This window comes from Callorhinus ursinus, unplaced genomic scaffold (genome assembly GCF_003265705.2).
Source record: "Callorhinus ursinus isolate GAN/ISIS: 27379988/994484 unplaced genomic scaffold, GSC_fseal_2.0 scaffold6, whole genome shotgun sequence".
In the NCBI taxonomy this organism is placed as follows: Eukaryota; Metazoa; Chordata; class Mammalia; order Carnivora; family Otariidae; genus Callorhinus; species Callorhinus ursinus.
In genome coordinates, this window is record NW_027397068.1 from 30,176,070 (window position 1) to 30,191,194 (window position 15,125).

A 15,125-nucleotide genomic window follows, 5' to 3' on the forward strand; every position below is an offset into this window, starting at 1 on the left:
GATAATACCCTCCAACTGGCCACTGAAAAGAGTAAAAGAAAGGAGAAAGGACCTAAGAGGTAACATTGCAGCTAACCACAATAAACAGTCTGAAAGTCATCTATCTTCTCATTAACTATCTCCCAGTTAATAAAAGAAACTTCTCTGAAGAGGAGGAAGTGAAAGAAACAGTTAAACTCGGTTGATTTTAAGATGGAGTCTGTGTTGGGCACAGAACAGAAATTCAATAAATATATATTACCCTAATATATATATACTATGTTGACTTTGCATAAGGTATACAACCCGCGTATAAGGTATAATGTGCAGCCACTACAAATAAAATTTCCAGAAGACATAAGGAAACCATTCCTCTAATTCCCATTCAGATTTCTCTCTAAAAACTAGCCACATTATGAACTTTATGTCTAAGAATACATTTTGTTAGCGGCTATAGATCTTTAAACAAAACAAACAAACAACAACAAAAAAACCTCTCTACAAGTATCATCTGAAGAAAGTTCATAAATGGTTTTACAAGGTCACGGAAAGTGGTAGCTATAATATCTGGCACATATAAGGCAAAATGTTTCTATTTTTAAAAAAAAAAATCAAAGAAGCATTACCCAGGAAAGGTGTGTCACATTATTTTCTTAAAAAGTAACTCATTAAGAAGGTCTCTATAAAAACATATTTTACAAATATGTGGGATGTGTTTGTTTCTCTACTGAAACAAGAACTAACTTGAGAGAAGAGCATATTAACACATTCTGAAAAGAGAGGTAATTAACATACTGGAAACTAACATTTTTGGCACATGGGACCTACAGCAAGAATGTCTATCCTCTAGTCATGAGTCATGGACTAGGCTGCCTCTATTGTGAAGCAATCTTTCAGTAAAGGAGCAGCAGGGAAGAATACAACAGATGAATAATGACTTGGACAACTTCCCAGGAAGAAATCATCATGAAGCTAGGTCTGAGAAAGCTAGACAGTAGATACTACACATTATGCTAATGCTCTCTTTTCTTAATCACCCCTACTGTTCTGTTAACAGCAGAGGGTCACATTTAGTCTTTAGTTCTATCTAAAGTTTTCTATTTGGTATGGATTTTAATAATACTGAATAAAATTATACAAGTTGGCCTTAAATTCTGTGAATTATTTAATGTATCATTATAAATTATTTCTGATGACATTTGTGAAGAGTTCTCACCGGTCACATACCCACCCCAGCACACACACACAATGACACCAGAAGGCAACACTCTGCTTTACCTTCTGCTGAAAAGTCTGCTACCTCCAACGCTTGAGGTCCATACACGAAGCCCTCCTGGTATCTATGAACACAGCAGAGGCAAAAGGCAGAGAAGTTTATGTAGATTTAAAGTTACACTGCCCAAAACATAAAATGCCAAATGCCTATCACAAGTCTAAATATCTGTCAAGGAAATCGGATTTTAGATCTGACAGTGATCACATCAACAATATATTGATAATATTCAGAGTTCATTATATATTATGTAGCTAATTACGTGAAAAAAAGCAGAAGTGGAGCCTTAATTAATATATACTCTCACCAAAAGTGATTTATACTCTCTGAAATACTAAAAGAGAAACAAAGTATGAATTCATATGTAGTCAAAGTAACAATTTAATTTTTAAAATTATGTGAGAGATGGGGCACCTGGCTGGCTCAGTCAGTAGAGCATGTGACTCTTGATCTCAGGGTGATGAGTTCAAGCCCCATGTTGGGCACAGAACTTACTTAAAAATAAATAAATAATAAAATTATGTAAAGAGCCAATATACACATAAGGAATATAAAAGAAATTAAGTAGAAAAATATTCTTCACAAAATGGAGTGTGATAGACCCTATAGCTCAAGGTAAATTCCTTCTTAGGACATGAGATTGTTGGGGATATACAAGAAAAACAATTAGAAACAGACCTGGAAGAGGACAAGGTAGAGGAAAAAGGGAAAAGTAGAACCGAAAAGATATTCTAATGCCAAGTCTGACAGTAATTTTGAAATGAGCAAGGTACTCCATACGCTAGGCAGTAAGGGGCAAATCTTCCTTGTTCCAATATTATAAAATAAATATAAGCACGAAACATGAAAAGCTTTTCAGAAAACATCCATGTAAAAAATTAAGTATGTAATCAGGTAAAATATTTAGAACTCAGATTTCATCTCATTCTTTTCGAACGACAGGGATAAAAGACTGCAAAATGCAGCTCGGGTATGGGAACAGGAATCAGATAAATTTTACAAGCTATTAAATTTAAAAGAGGGGCGTATGTTATCTTTATGTAATATTTAGAAAACCTTAAAAATGTCATCAAATAATTAGGAAAGAAGAAACAAAGCACTGTCTTAAAACATGGTATGTCAAGAAAGAAACATAGTATTACAAAACATTGGCCCTAAAGTCAGGTGGCTTGAGTTCAAGTTCCAGATAAATCATTCTGTTGCTTTGCAACATCAGGCAGCTCACTTAATTTCTTAGTACAACCAGAGTTGTTCAATGAGGCCTCCTTCACCATCTCACAGATTTACATTGAATATCAAAAGAAGTAAGATTTTAAAAATCACAGAATGCTATATTTTGTAAGAATTTAAATCAGTGCATTTGACTTAAATTAACAATAAAAGTGGTCATATAGGGCCACCTGGGTGGCTCAGTCGGTTAAGCATCTGCCTTCGGCTCAGTTCATGATCCCAGGGTCCTGGGATCGAGCCCCACATTGGGCTCCGTGCTCAGTGGAGAACCTGCTTCTCCCTCTCTCTCTGCTGCTCCCCCTGCCTGTGCTTGCTCTTGCTCTCTCTCTCAAATAAATAAAATCTTTAAAAAAAAAAAAAAGTGGTCATATAGAGGGAATGCAGAGTGCCAAGCCAAGGAATTTGGGGAAATGGATGAGGAAGGAAGCCCAAAGCAAAAAAGACTGAGCTGGCCAGAAGAGCCTAGAGTAGCTGTCAGGGCTAAATGGCAGCCAGAAAGGTCACCATCCCCAGGAGGGGGTTGTATCATATTACTAATTTAGCATTTTGCCCAGCACTATCTGCCTCAGATTTATCTTCCCCTAAATCCCAAAGCAATCTTATAGACTGCACCCTCCTCTAAAGTGCCACTTGGGACAGTCTAAACTAACTGACAGGATGTGAGACACAGGAACTACCTGCATGTTGCATATATTTCTAAAAACCAAACAGATAAAATTCCACCCGATAAAACAATAATGGCAGCAAAGTCTCCTATGGAATGTATGATGTGCCAGGTACAACTCTAAGAGCTCCACAGGTATGAGGTCATTCGGTCTTCATAACTCTGAGATATTACCCTCATTTCACAAATAAAAAAAACTGAGACACAAGACCTTAAGAAACTTGCTTAAACACACACAGCCAGAAGCAGCAGATGTACAATTCAAACACATGACTTCGAGAGCCACACTCTTCATCACCATATCATCCAGTCTATGGAATTAAAATCATACAAACCAGGCACTTATCTCTATGTAAGAAACCACACAATAATAAATATTCAATTTATTCATAGATGTTCAAATGAATTCAATGTAGTCAATCATGCTATATGGATCCTTCAGCATTTGCAACATTTTCCTGGAAAATTAAAATTCAAATGATTGTTGTACAAAATATGTAAAAAAATGGGAAATGCTTATGAGCCCAGTCATGAGTAAAATATATATATGGTCATACATAGCCAAATAACATTAAAATAATATTGGTGTTAGAGTAGCAAGACTGAGTTGGGGAGTGATTTTTGTTCCATTTTTTTAAAATTGCTGCCATATGGGGCGCCTGGCTGGCTCAGTCAGTGGAGCATGCAACTCTCGATCTCAGGGTTGTGAGTTCAAGCCCCATGTTGGGTGTGGAGCCTACTTAAAAATAAATAAATAGGGACACCTGGGTGGCTCAGTTGGTTAAGCATCTGACCCTTGATTCGGGTCAGTTCATGATCTCAGGGTCTGTGGATCGAGCCCCACGTCAGGCTCCCCGCTCAGCTGGGAGTCTGCTTATCTCCCTCTCCCTCTGTCCCTCCCCCTGCTCTCTCTCTCTCTCTAAAATAAATAAATAAATCTTTAAAAATAAATTGATTAATTAAATTGCTGCCATGTGATTATATAACTCACTCTTATAAACATTTTATAAGCTTAAAAAAATTCAACACAATGAGATACTACCACATGCCCATTAAGATGGTTACTATCAATTTTTTTTAAAGGACGGAAATAAGTGTTGGTGAGGATGTAAAGAAATTGGAACCCCTGTGTACTGTTGGTGAGAATGTAAAATGGTGCAGCTGCAATAGTAAACAGTATGGCAGTTCCTCAAAAAATTAATAGAATTACCATATTATCCAGCAATTCCACTTCGGGGTATACAGCCAAAAGGATTCAAAGCAGGGATTCTCAAAAAGACATTTATATGCCCATGTTCATAGCAGCATTATTCATAACAGCCAAAAAGTGGAAGCCACCCAAGTCTCCACTGACAGATGAATGGATAAACAAATTGTGGCATACTTGGGGCATAGCTCCTGTAATCTCCAGTGATGGACGCACCCAGTTCACTGGGCAAATCATACAAGCCTTAATGAAGCACTTGCAAACTTCTTGGAATTATCATTGCCCTTATCACCCTCAATCATCAGGCAAGGCTGAAAGAACTAATGGGATCCTCAAACTTAAAACTTCTAAACTTGCTACAACTACTGGACTTCCCTGGCTAAGCTATTGCTTTTGACCTTACTGACTGTTCCCAGTATCCCCTTTGGGAAACGAATTTATTCCACACAAGAAAATCACCAACAGATCAATGTCTACTGGCATACCACCTTCTGCTAATCCCTTGTTACTTCAGGTATATGATCAACTACTATAAGTCTCTAACGTCTCACGCTCAAGCCTATTATCAACAGGTTAAGAAGCCATCCCAGATCCCAATTCAAAGGATCCTGTTGGTCACAGTCTAGAGCCTGGTGATTGGGTATTCCAGAAACATCCTCAGGGGATGGCAGCCCTCAAACCTCATTGCAAAGGATCTTACCAAATGCTCCTGACCACTGACACTGCTGCAAAATTAAAAGGCATTGAACCTTGGATACACATCTCACAGAAGGCTCCACCAGACACCTGCTACTGTACAGACACTGGAGACCCCCAAATCAATTTGACGAGGAAGAGCAGTAGTTGACATCAAGTTAGACTGTTTCCAGCCAAGACAATGAATCAAGACCTCATACTTTAGTTAACTAAACATGAAACTTTCTCCTTTTCCCTTCCTTTCCTCTGGCATCGGCCTGGAAAGATAACGCCCTCATCTTTATCTCCCAGGCCATTGCTAGGGGAGTAACTTCTGGAAAGTAGAGCAATCTTTTATATCAGGCTAGGAGAAAATCTAACTGTGCCCCTCATTTTTTTACAAGCAAAATGAGACATCTCACTGGTAGGGTCCCCTCAACTTACACTGTTGATTTAAAAAGGACCTAGCAGGAGATCCTCATGATTCAGGATCCACTGCTTTGACAGGTCCCTATTTCCCTGGTTAGGGATAAATGTAATGAAGTTATTATCAAGAACTTCTCCCTAATTCTTAAAATTATTGCAAAAACTGCTACTAAAGCAATAGCTGCCCCAAAAAAGATCCTTAGACTTTCTAGCCAAAGTTGTTCTTGATAATAGGATAGCTCTTGATTATCTTTTAGCCAAGCAAGGAGGTGTTTGTGTTACAGCCAACACCACCAGTTACAGCAGGATTAACATTTCTGGGGAAGTTGAAACTTAACCACTAAGATCACTGAGCAGGCCACTTGTCTATAAAAGGTGACTCCTTCAGTGGGTCTTTCTTTGACCTATATGATTTTGACTTGTTTGAGTCTTGGGGACCATGGCTCCAAAACGCACTCCAAACATTGGAAATTATCCTGTTTACAGTAATCATAATAATCTCCCTGGCAAACTGTATTGTCACAAAAGCTTTAAATTAAATGACTGTTTGCAGCCACTAACCACCAAGCAAACAAAGAGAATGACTGACTTAAAAATTGCAAACCTTAACTTGTTACTTGTGAATATCACAGAGATTAGAAAAAAACATCATGACCTATGGATGCCGCACAAAGAAATGGTAACAACTGTGGGAACTTTCCAGGGCAGTAGCTGAGAGTGGTGCTAATGCCTTAAATTTTGAGCACATCTCTCAGTTAAACCAAGTGCCTGATCACCAGGGGGTAATTGTTTAAAAATCACAGGGGGGCACCTGGGTGGCTCAGTTAGGTAAGCAGCTGACTCTTGATTTTGGCTCAGGTCATGATCTGAGTCGTGAGATTGAGCCCTGTGTCAGGTTCTGTGCTTAGCGGGGAGTTTGCTTGAGGATTTTTCTCCCTCTGTCCCCTTCCCCTTCCTCACACATGTGCATGCACCCTCTCACTCTCTAGCGCTCTCTCTAAAATAAATAAACAAATCTTAAAAAAAAAAAAGGAAAGAAAAAGAAAATCACAGGCCCCAAATGGCATCACTTAGTTTAAGGCCCCAAGTCAGTAAACCAGGGCTTAATACCAGATCTAACTGTAGTCTCGACCTCCAATGTCTTTTTTTTTTTTTTAAGATTTTATTTATTTATTTGGGAGAGAGAGAGAGGAGAGCAGGAGGAGGGCAGAGGGAGCGGGACAGGCGACTCCACGCTGAGCACAGAGCCCAACAAGGGGCTCGATCCCAGGACCCTGAGATCATGACCTGAGTTAAAGTCGGATGCTTAACCAACTGGACCACCCAGGCGCCCCTCAATCTCCAGTGTCTTAACTGGTCAATTAAAAATTTTCTAATCATCACCAATGAGGTAATATGTGCCATGGGCTTTCTCTATCCCCCAAAGGAAGATGAGGTAATCTGTATAATAAGACCCTCAGCCCATTCCCTTCAGAGCACGTGATCTTGCCTGAAACTGTCCTTTCTTCTTTTTTTTTCTTTCTTCTCTTTTGCTTATAACTTTCTTGCCCCACACTTTCCTATAAAAACCTTCCATTTTGTTCTACTCCTTAGAGTAACTCTCTACTTGCTAGATGGGATGCTGCCTGATTCATGAATCATTTAATAAAGCCAATTAGATCTTCAATTTTTTTTCTGACACATACTAAAAACATAGATTAACCTTAAGAATATGCTAGATGAAATAAGTAAGTCACAAAAGGACAAATACTGTGTTATCCTACTTGTACTGAGGAACCTGGAGTAGTAGGCAAATCCATAAACATAGAAAGTAGGATGGTGGTTGCCAGAGGCTGGGGGAAGGGGAGAAATGAGTTATTCTTTAAAGGTACAGGGTTTCAGTTTTGCAAGATGAAAAGTTTTGTGGATGGATGGTGGTGATGGCACACAAAAATATGAATGTACTTAATGCTACCATACACTTAAAAATGATTAAGATGGGGGTGCCTGGGTGGCTCAGCCGTTAAGTGTCTGCCTTCAGCTCAGGTCATGATCCCAGCATCCTGATCGAGCCCACGTTGGGCTCCCTGCTCTGCGGGAAGCCTGCTTCTCCCTCTCCCACTCCCCCTGCTTGTGTTCCCTCTCTTTCTCTGTCTCTCTCTGTCAAATAAATAAATAAAATCTTTTAAAAAATTAAAATAAAAAATAAAAATGATTAAGATGGGGGCACCTGAGTGGTGGAGTCAGTTAAGCATCAGACTCTTAATTTCAGCTCAGGTGGTGACCTCAGGGTCATGAGATTGAGCTCCACACTGGGCTCCATACTCAGCACAGAATGTGCTTAAGATTCTCTCTCCCTCTCGCCCTGCCCCTCCACCTGAGGAGGAGAATCTCAAGCAGACTCCCCACTGAGTGCAGAGCCCCACAAGGGGCTCAAATCATGACCCTGAGATCACGACCTAAGCTGAAACCAAGAGTCACTTAACCAACTGCGCAACCCAGGCACCCCTACCCCATTTTTTAAAAAGTAATATGTGCTAAGTGTATAAAGTTTAAAGAGAAGTAAAAAGAAGAAAAATAAAATCATTCATTATTTCCTCTCCCAGAAAAAATACATTGTAAATCCCCTTTCAATGTGTATTATTACCCAGTTGAAAAAGTCATGCTATATAGTTTTTTTAATGTAATTCCTATTCATGCCATCCTTATCAGCGTTAATCCTCTTTAGCAACAAAATATTTAATTTTATGAAAAGCTTAGTTGGAAAGAATTTAACTCAAGGGTTAAAATAATTAAAGCATAATTTTTGCTCCCAGAAACTTGAACAGAATGTTATCAAAATAATGGCTTCAATCCTCTAGTTTTCCCAGCAGAATAGCTTCTCTACTTAGTAACCAAACACATTCTTGCATTTCAAGATTATCGATGAAATCTCTTCTTTAAGACACTGCAAGTGTTACTACTTAACTGTTGTACTAAATTGGTCTCCCCACCTCCATTCTCAATCCTCTTTGTGGCAGACACCGCTGGCTGTCTACATACCCATTCTCTCTTTTCTCCTCAGTAACAGACCCTGGCTTTATTCTAGATGGCATTCCCCCAGGTAAAAGTGCACCCTTTCCAGCCTTCCCAGCTGCTATGATTAGTCAATGAGCTGGAAGTGGAAGTCATGAATGTGACTTCCAGAAAAGCTACTTCAAGGGAACTCACTTAGCTGGGAGGGTGTCCGTTTACTGGGACATGATGGAGAGCACTCCAGTAGTGATTTTGGACTGCAAGGTAATAGAAGCAATGCCAAAGGACAGTGAAGCAAACAGAAGGAACCCAGTCCCTGATGATCCCAGCTTCATCATACAAAGAACAACTTATAGGCTTCTCATACCACCCTGCCTTTGCACGAGCTGCTTGCAATGTCCTTTTCCAGAACCTTTCTCCACCTGTCCTTCAAGTCTCAGCTCTTCCAAAGAGTTTGCCTGCTGCACCTGCCATTGACACAGGCACAGACAACACTTTCACGCACCAAATATGAATAGACAGTCTTCCTCTTCTATGTTCACCTTTTCTGTGCAGGTCCTATAGTATTTTTCAATTATAATGTAACGTTGGTTTTCTTATCTGCCTTTGTCACTTAAGTAAAAGTCCCTGAGGGCAGAAACCATCAGTAATTCTTTGGCTTTCCATAGTCTTTAACACAGGGTCTAGAGAACACAGAAGTATTAAGTAAATGTGGGGTAAATGAATGAAGTTCAGAGAAACAGTCATTCTTAAGCCCTTCAAAAATTTCATATCCTCAAACTTTTTTTTTTTTTTTTTTTTGGTGCAGCAAAGCAAAGTTTATTGAGTGACAGTAAAGTTTATTGAGCAATAATACAAAGCTCCTGAAGAGGGAGGGGATCCAAGAGGGTTGCCTATCCTCAAACATTTAAAAGCACACTGTTGCCTTCATTTCAAATCACAAAAATTCTGATATCATGGAATATATCAGAAGACATCAGGATTTTTAGCCAGTCAGTAACATTGTACTTAATTTCCTAAATATAAAATATCATTTCTCTTCCAAAACAAGCCAAGTATCTTGAGTGGATAAGTAAATCTATATAAGTAAACAACTTGTGAGGTGTTCAAGAGAAAAAAGCAATAGAGAACATTTTCTCTCTTTGCAAGACATCCCTCTAACATATTGAGGAATATTTATGTGCCAAGCATTATACTAGGCAGTTACAAAACAGAATAATGAGTTCTTTGAAAGAGAAAAAGCCCCAAGAAACTATGAGTGCCTCTATCCTCATCTCCACACAATGACAAGTCTTAAAGGAGATGGCCTTTAGAGTTGTTTTTTTTTTTATTTTTAGAAGAGAGACTTTAATTTTCCATTTTTTTATAAACTGAAGTTTGTTTTTAGGTACGACAGAAGGAGCCAGTGTCTTTTAGTGCCTACTATGCAGCACTGTACCAGGTTCCAAACATACATAATTTCAACTAAGCTTCATAAAAGTTCTGTGAGATAGTTCTTCGCCTCATTTTAAAGGCTAAGTAGTACATGATCTGTGAAAGTTAAACAGCTAGGATCTGAACTCAGAAATGTCTATCTCTAACAACTGTTGTCCATTACATACTAGCTCTTAAATTCTTGGATATAAACATAAAATATAGGAACCAAGAGAAAGTTATCAATAAATAATTCACCAGTTAACTAAGCTTTAATATGCTTCATCACTCTTTACAACATTTTGGTTGGGTGCAAGGAAATAATGAGGAAAAAAACTGACTTTAAAGAGCACCTGGCTGGCTCAGTCAGTAGAGCACACAACTCCTGATCTCAGGGTTGTGAGTTCAAGCCCCATGCCAGGCATGGAGCCTACTTAATTAAAAAATAAATAAATAAATAAATAGTACAAATGACAGAACCAAACATATTTCCAACCTCCATCCCAAGTGCTTACACTAGCTGTCCTGAATTACTTGCTATTGTGTTTCTTTTTATCATAATTTTATACATTTTGCTTCTTCTGTGTAGAATAGAGATGTAACAATAATTTTGAGTCCGTTCCTACTAGTCAAACTGCCTCATACTGGTAGTTATGATTAGGTCTGTAATCTAAGAAGAATAAACTCTCATTTACCTCATTTTGCACACACTATTCCTAACTGTAGCCTACAGTCCCACAGCTAGACCAAGACACTAAATTCCTTCCTTCTAATCAAGGAAACTGATGTTTTTAAAAGGATAAAATAAGATGATGCTTTGTATCCATGGCCTAGGAGATGATATGGGAGGAAGACAATGCAGAGTACTAAATCTGGGAGGGGAATGGAGGAGTACAGAAAAATAAAGCAAGGACCCTGGATAAATTTGCAGCATAATTTTTCAGAGTACAAGACCTTTATCTGAAGTATTATAAATTTTCTTATCAAATAAAAGCATAATAAAGTGAAACTTGAAAACAATGGGAATATCCATATTACTTTCCCTCCTCCTTTTAGTATGAAAATTCCAAAGTTGGCCACTTTTTTAAAAGCACATAATTGGCTTTGCATTCCTTCAGTTTCTTCTACCACATAACAAGTACCAACAATCAAATGGAAATTAGAGACCATGTAAACTCTTCTTTTGATTATAAGTTACATGTAATTCTCTTTCAAATCATATAAAACACAGAAACAAAACCCAGTTTTTAAAAATACAAACCAAACACATGGAAAAAAAAAATCAAAATATTCCTTTCATTTGATTGTGTAATTGGGTCAAATGAAAGCAGCAAACAGCGCTACCCAATAGAGATTTCCACCTAAAGAAAAAGATAGGGAGGGCGCCTAGGTGGCTCTTTTGGTTAAGCGTCTGCCTTTAGTTTTTGTTGTGTTTTTTTTTTTAAAGCGAGAAAATAATTTTATTTTATTTTATTTTATTATGTATGTTAGTCCCTATACAGTACATCATTAGTTTTTTGGGTTTTTTTAATTTTATTTTGTTATGTTAATCACCCACCATACATGACATCATTAGTTTTTGATGTAGTGTTCCATGATTCATTGTTTGCGTATAACACCCAGTGCTCCATTCAATACGTGCCCTCTTTAATACCTATCACCAGGCTAACCCATCCACCCACCATCATTAGTTTTTGATGCCTTTGGCTCAGGTTGTGATCCCAGAGTCCTGGGATCAAGCCCCACATCAAGCTTCCTGCCCCACGGGGAGCCTGCTTCTTCCTCTGCCTCTTTCTCTCTCTCTTTCATGAACAAATAAAATCTTAAAAAAAAAAAAAATTTTTTTTAAAGAAAAAGACAGGTAAAGAGTAACAGGGATAAAGACAGTTCAATAGGTTACAAAGTTGAAGAGCAAATCTAAGGATTTTCATACTTTTTGTGCTACATTATACAGTTCTATTAAAAAGAACAAAATTATAATGTTCTTAGCTGTAATAATGGTATTATGGTTATGCAGGAAAATGTGCTTATTTTTAGGAGATGCATGTTAAAATATTAAAGGGTATAGAGTGTCATGTTTAATCCTACCTGAAAAAGCAAGAGAAGTTAGCATTAGTGACCTAAGTCTTTCTCACCCGGGAATGAATGCCTTAGCTCCATAAACCCCCCCACCCGCCATTAACCAACCAATCATCTTTTAATTAACTGGATACTGAAGATCCTTCACTGTGTCCCAGAACTCCGAGTCTATGCTAACACTGCATTACTGTGAAGATGACAATGAGCCAAAGTTTCACACCATAAATTCTACAGCCTTGTTTCCAGTGATGAGAAACATAGCAGAATCTGGTGAAAGCAAGATCCTACTCAGAGTCAGACACCTAGACAGCCCTTAATTCAGAGTCAAAGAACCTCTGCCAATAACTTGCCCAAGTGCCCCCTTTACCCCACTCCAATCCCAGTTCCTCAGAATAAAAATTTAAAGACTGCAACAAGAACTTTGTGAAATGTAAAAGTTAGGCTACAGTTACACACCAAAACAGAAGCTGCTAACCTTAACTAATTCAAGAGCAGAACAATTAGTAAGAGAAAAGGGCATGATATAATATATAATAGCTCTTATCTGTCAAAATAGAATTGAATTCTTATTTTTACCCTCTCCTTCTAAATAAGCCTGGAAACACAGGATAAAAATAAGAACAAAGGACACACTTTCCACTCGAATTCTGCCATTGGCAAAACTATTTTTCCTTTTATGCCCCCTTCAAATGACCCCACAATTTGGTCCCAAGTTCTGGAAAATCCACTCAACTACCATCCTGGCCACTTCACTGGGGGATCCTTCAGCCCATTCATCCAACTAGTCAGAATCCCATCTATCTCCTAAATAGCCCTTGAACTGTTACCCCAGTCTCGCCCTTTGTCTACTCTCATAGCTGCTACTAAGAAACAGGTCCTCATCATTTCTCACCTGGACCTACGAGCCTCATACTTCCACTCTCACACCTCTGGTCCTCTCCACCATCCACACCAGTACAAAATTCATCATGAAATTCCCCACTGTGAGGCTACACACCTAACTGTTGGCAGTGGAGAGCTCTCCTGAATGCCTACATTTTATATTAATTGTCTGCATTTTACAACAAGTATGTGTTCCTTTTACTATCAGAAAAAAAAAATTACTATTTCCATTTGGGGAAATATTAGAATCTATTTCATTTGGAATCCATTACTCTATGTCTCCATCAGGTTAAAGGCCAAGTTCTGAAGCCAGGCACACAATGATCATGCCATGATGATTTCAACTTAACTTTGAAGTGGTTCAGAAATACATAAACACATTTACAGAGAAAGCAAACATAGCAATCTGTTAACTATTTAATCTGGATCTGGGGATGGCAAACTACAGCCCAGGCCAAATCCAGCTGTGCCTGTTCTTGTAAATAAAGTTCTGTTGAACACTGCATGTCCATTCATTCACCCGCTGTCTATGGCTGCTTACTCACTACAACTACAGAATTGAGAAGTTGTGACAGACACTATATGGCCTCCAAAATCTAAAATATTTACTCGCCCTGTACAGAAATACAGAAAACACTTGGCCCTTTACAGAAAAAAAAAATTGCTAACTCCTGGTCTAGACAGTGGATATACAGGTGATCATAATAGAACCAAGTCTTTAAAATACCCTGTATGTTTGAGATTTTTTATAATCAAAAGTTGGAAATACATACAATTTTATGCATGAGTTTTTTGATTTCTCAAAACAGATGAATACAGAAACAGATCATTGAGACAGAGAGCATGACACAATCATAATACTGATATGATACTGCAAAGAATTATTATGCAGGTTTTAGTGCAAAAGGAACAACTTTTTAAACCAGTAATTCGGTGATCTCTATTTTCAAACACAGCTACCCTAGTAGGGATTTATCCTATAGAAATATGCAAGTGTGAGAAGACCAATAGTGATAGCAGTGCTTGTTATCTGCTAGACCCTGTTGCAAGCACTTCACATGTCATGCGGTCCTCACAACAACCCTACGAGGTAACTGCTGCCATTATCCCCACTCTACAGATGAGAAATCTAAGATGCAGTTAATTTGCCCAAGTCAAACAACTAAAAAGTGGTAGAGATGGGATTATGAATCCAGATAATACAACTTCAAAGCCCAATATTAATTGCCATACACACTGCCTATTGAAAAAAGCACAAAGGAAATGAATGTGAAATACCCAAAAGATGAATACAAGAATTGGCTCAACCTACTTGGAAAAAGAGTATGGCGATATGTTCCTAAATTTGAAACAGGCATACCCTGTGATCCAACAATTCTGCTTCTAATTATTTATTCTAAAGGGATAATCAGACAAGTGGGCAAACATACTATGCATTATTTAGTAAAAAAACTACAAGCCACTTAAATATTCATCAATAGAGAATTAATCACATTAAAATATTGCCAGACAATGGAATACAATAAAACAAGATGATTATATAGATCTATATTTGCTAACACAGACAGATAACCTCATAAAGGATTTAGATTAAAAAATAAAATTGGGGCACCTGGCTGGCTCAGTCAGTAGAGCATATGACTCTTGATCTTGGGGTTCTGAGTTCAAGCCCAACGCTGGATGTAGAGATTACTTAAAAATAAAATCTTTGGGGAATCTGGGTGGCTCAGTCTTTAAGCGTCTGCCTTCAGCTCAGGTCATGATCCCAGGGTCCCGGGATGGAGCCCCACATTGGGCTCCCTGCTCCACAGGAAGCCTGCTTCTCCCTCTCCCACTCCCCCTGCTTGTGTTCCCTCTCTCGCTGTGTCTCTCTGTCAAATAAATAAATAAAATCTTAAAAAAAAAAGGAAGGAAATGCACTCTCCCTCTCCCACTCCCCCTGCTTGTGTTCCTTCTCTCGCTGTCTCTCTGTCAAATAAATAAAAATAAAAAATAAAAAATCTAAAAGAATAAAATAAAATCTTTTAAAAAAAGATTAAAATTACATATTTAAAATGATCTGACTTTTGTAAATTGTTTTCCTAACGGGATATGTGTGTGTTTGTGTACACACCACAAATGGATGAAAAGATGTCAGAAAGGAAACGCACTGGGGCACCTGGGTGGCTCAGTTGTTAAGCGTCTGCCTTCAGCTCAGGTCATGATCTCAGGGTCCTGGGATCGAGCCCCGCATTGGGCTCCCTGCTCCGCGGGAAGCCTGCTTCTCCCTCTCCCACTCCCCCTGCTTGTGTTCCTACTCTCGC

The 15,125-nt window shown here is 38.5% G+C and overlaps 1 protein-coding gene across 2 annotated transcripts in view; it reads right to left on the bottom strand.

Annotated features, from left to right (window-relative positions):
• Positions 1 to 15,125, bottom strand: part of CDK19 (cyclin dependent kinase 19) — a 165,992-nt gene that overhangs the window by 123,149 nt on the left and 27,718 nt on the right. The window contains exon 2 of one of the 2 annotated variants that reach the window (XM_025864087.2): positions 1,258 to 1,319. The exons of the other annotated variant lie outside the window; for it this stretch is intronic. The gene's annotated coding sequence lies outside the window, so the exon portion shown is untranslated. The remainder of the gene's footprint in view (positions 1 to 1,257; positions 1,320 to 15,125) is intronic. 2 annotated transcript variants of the gene reach the window in all.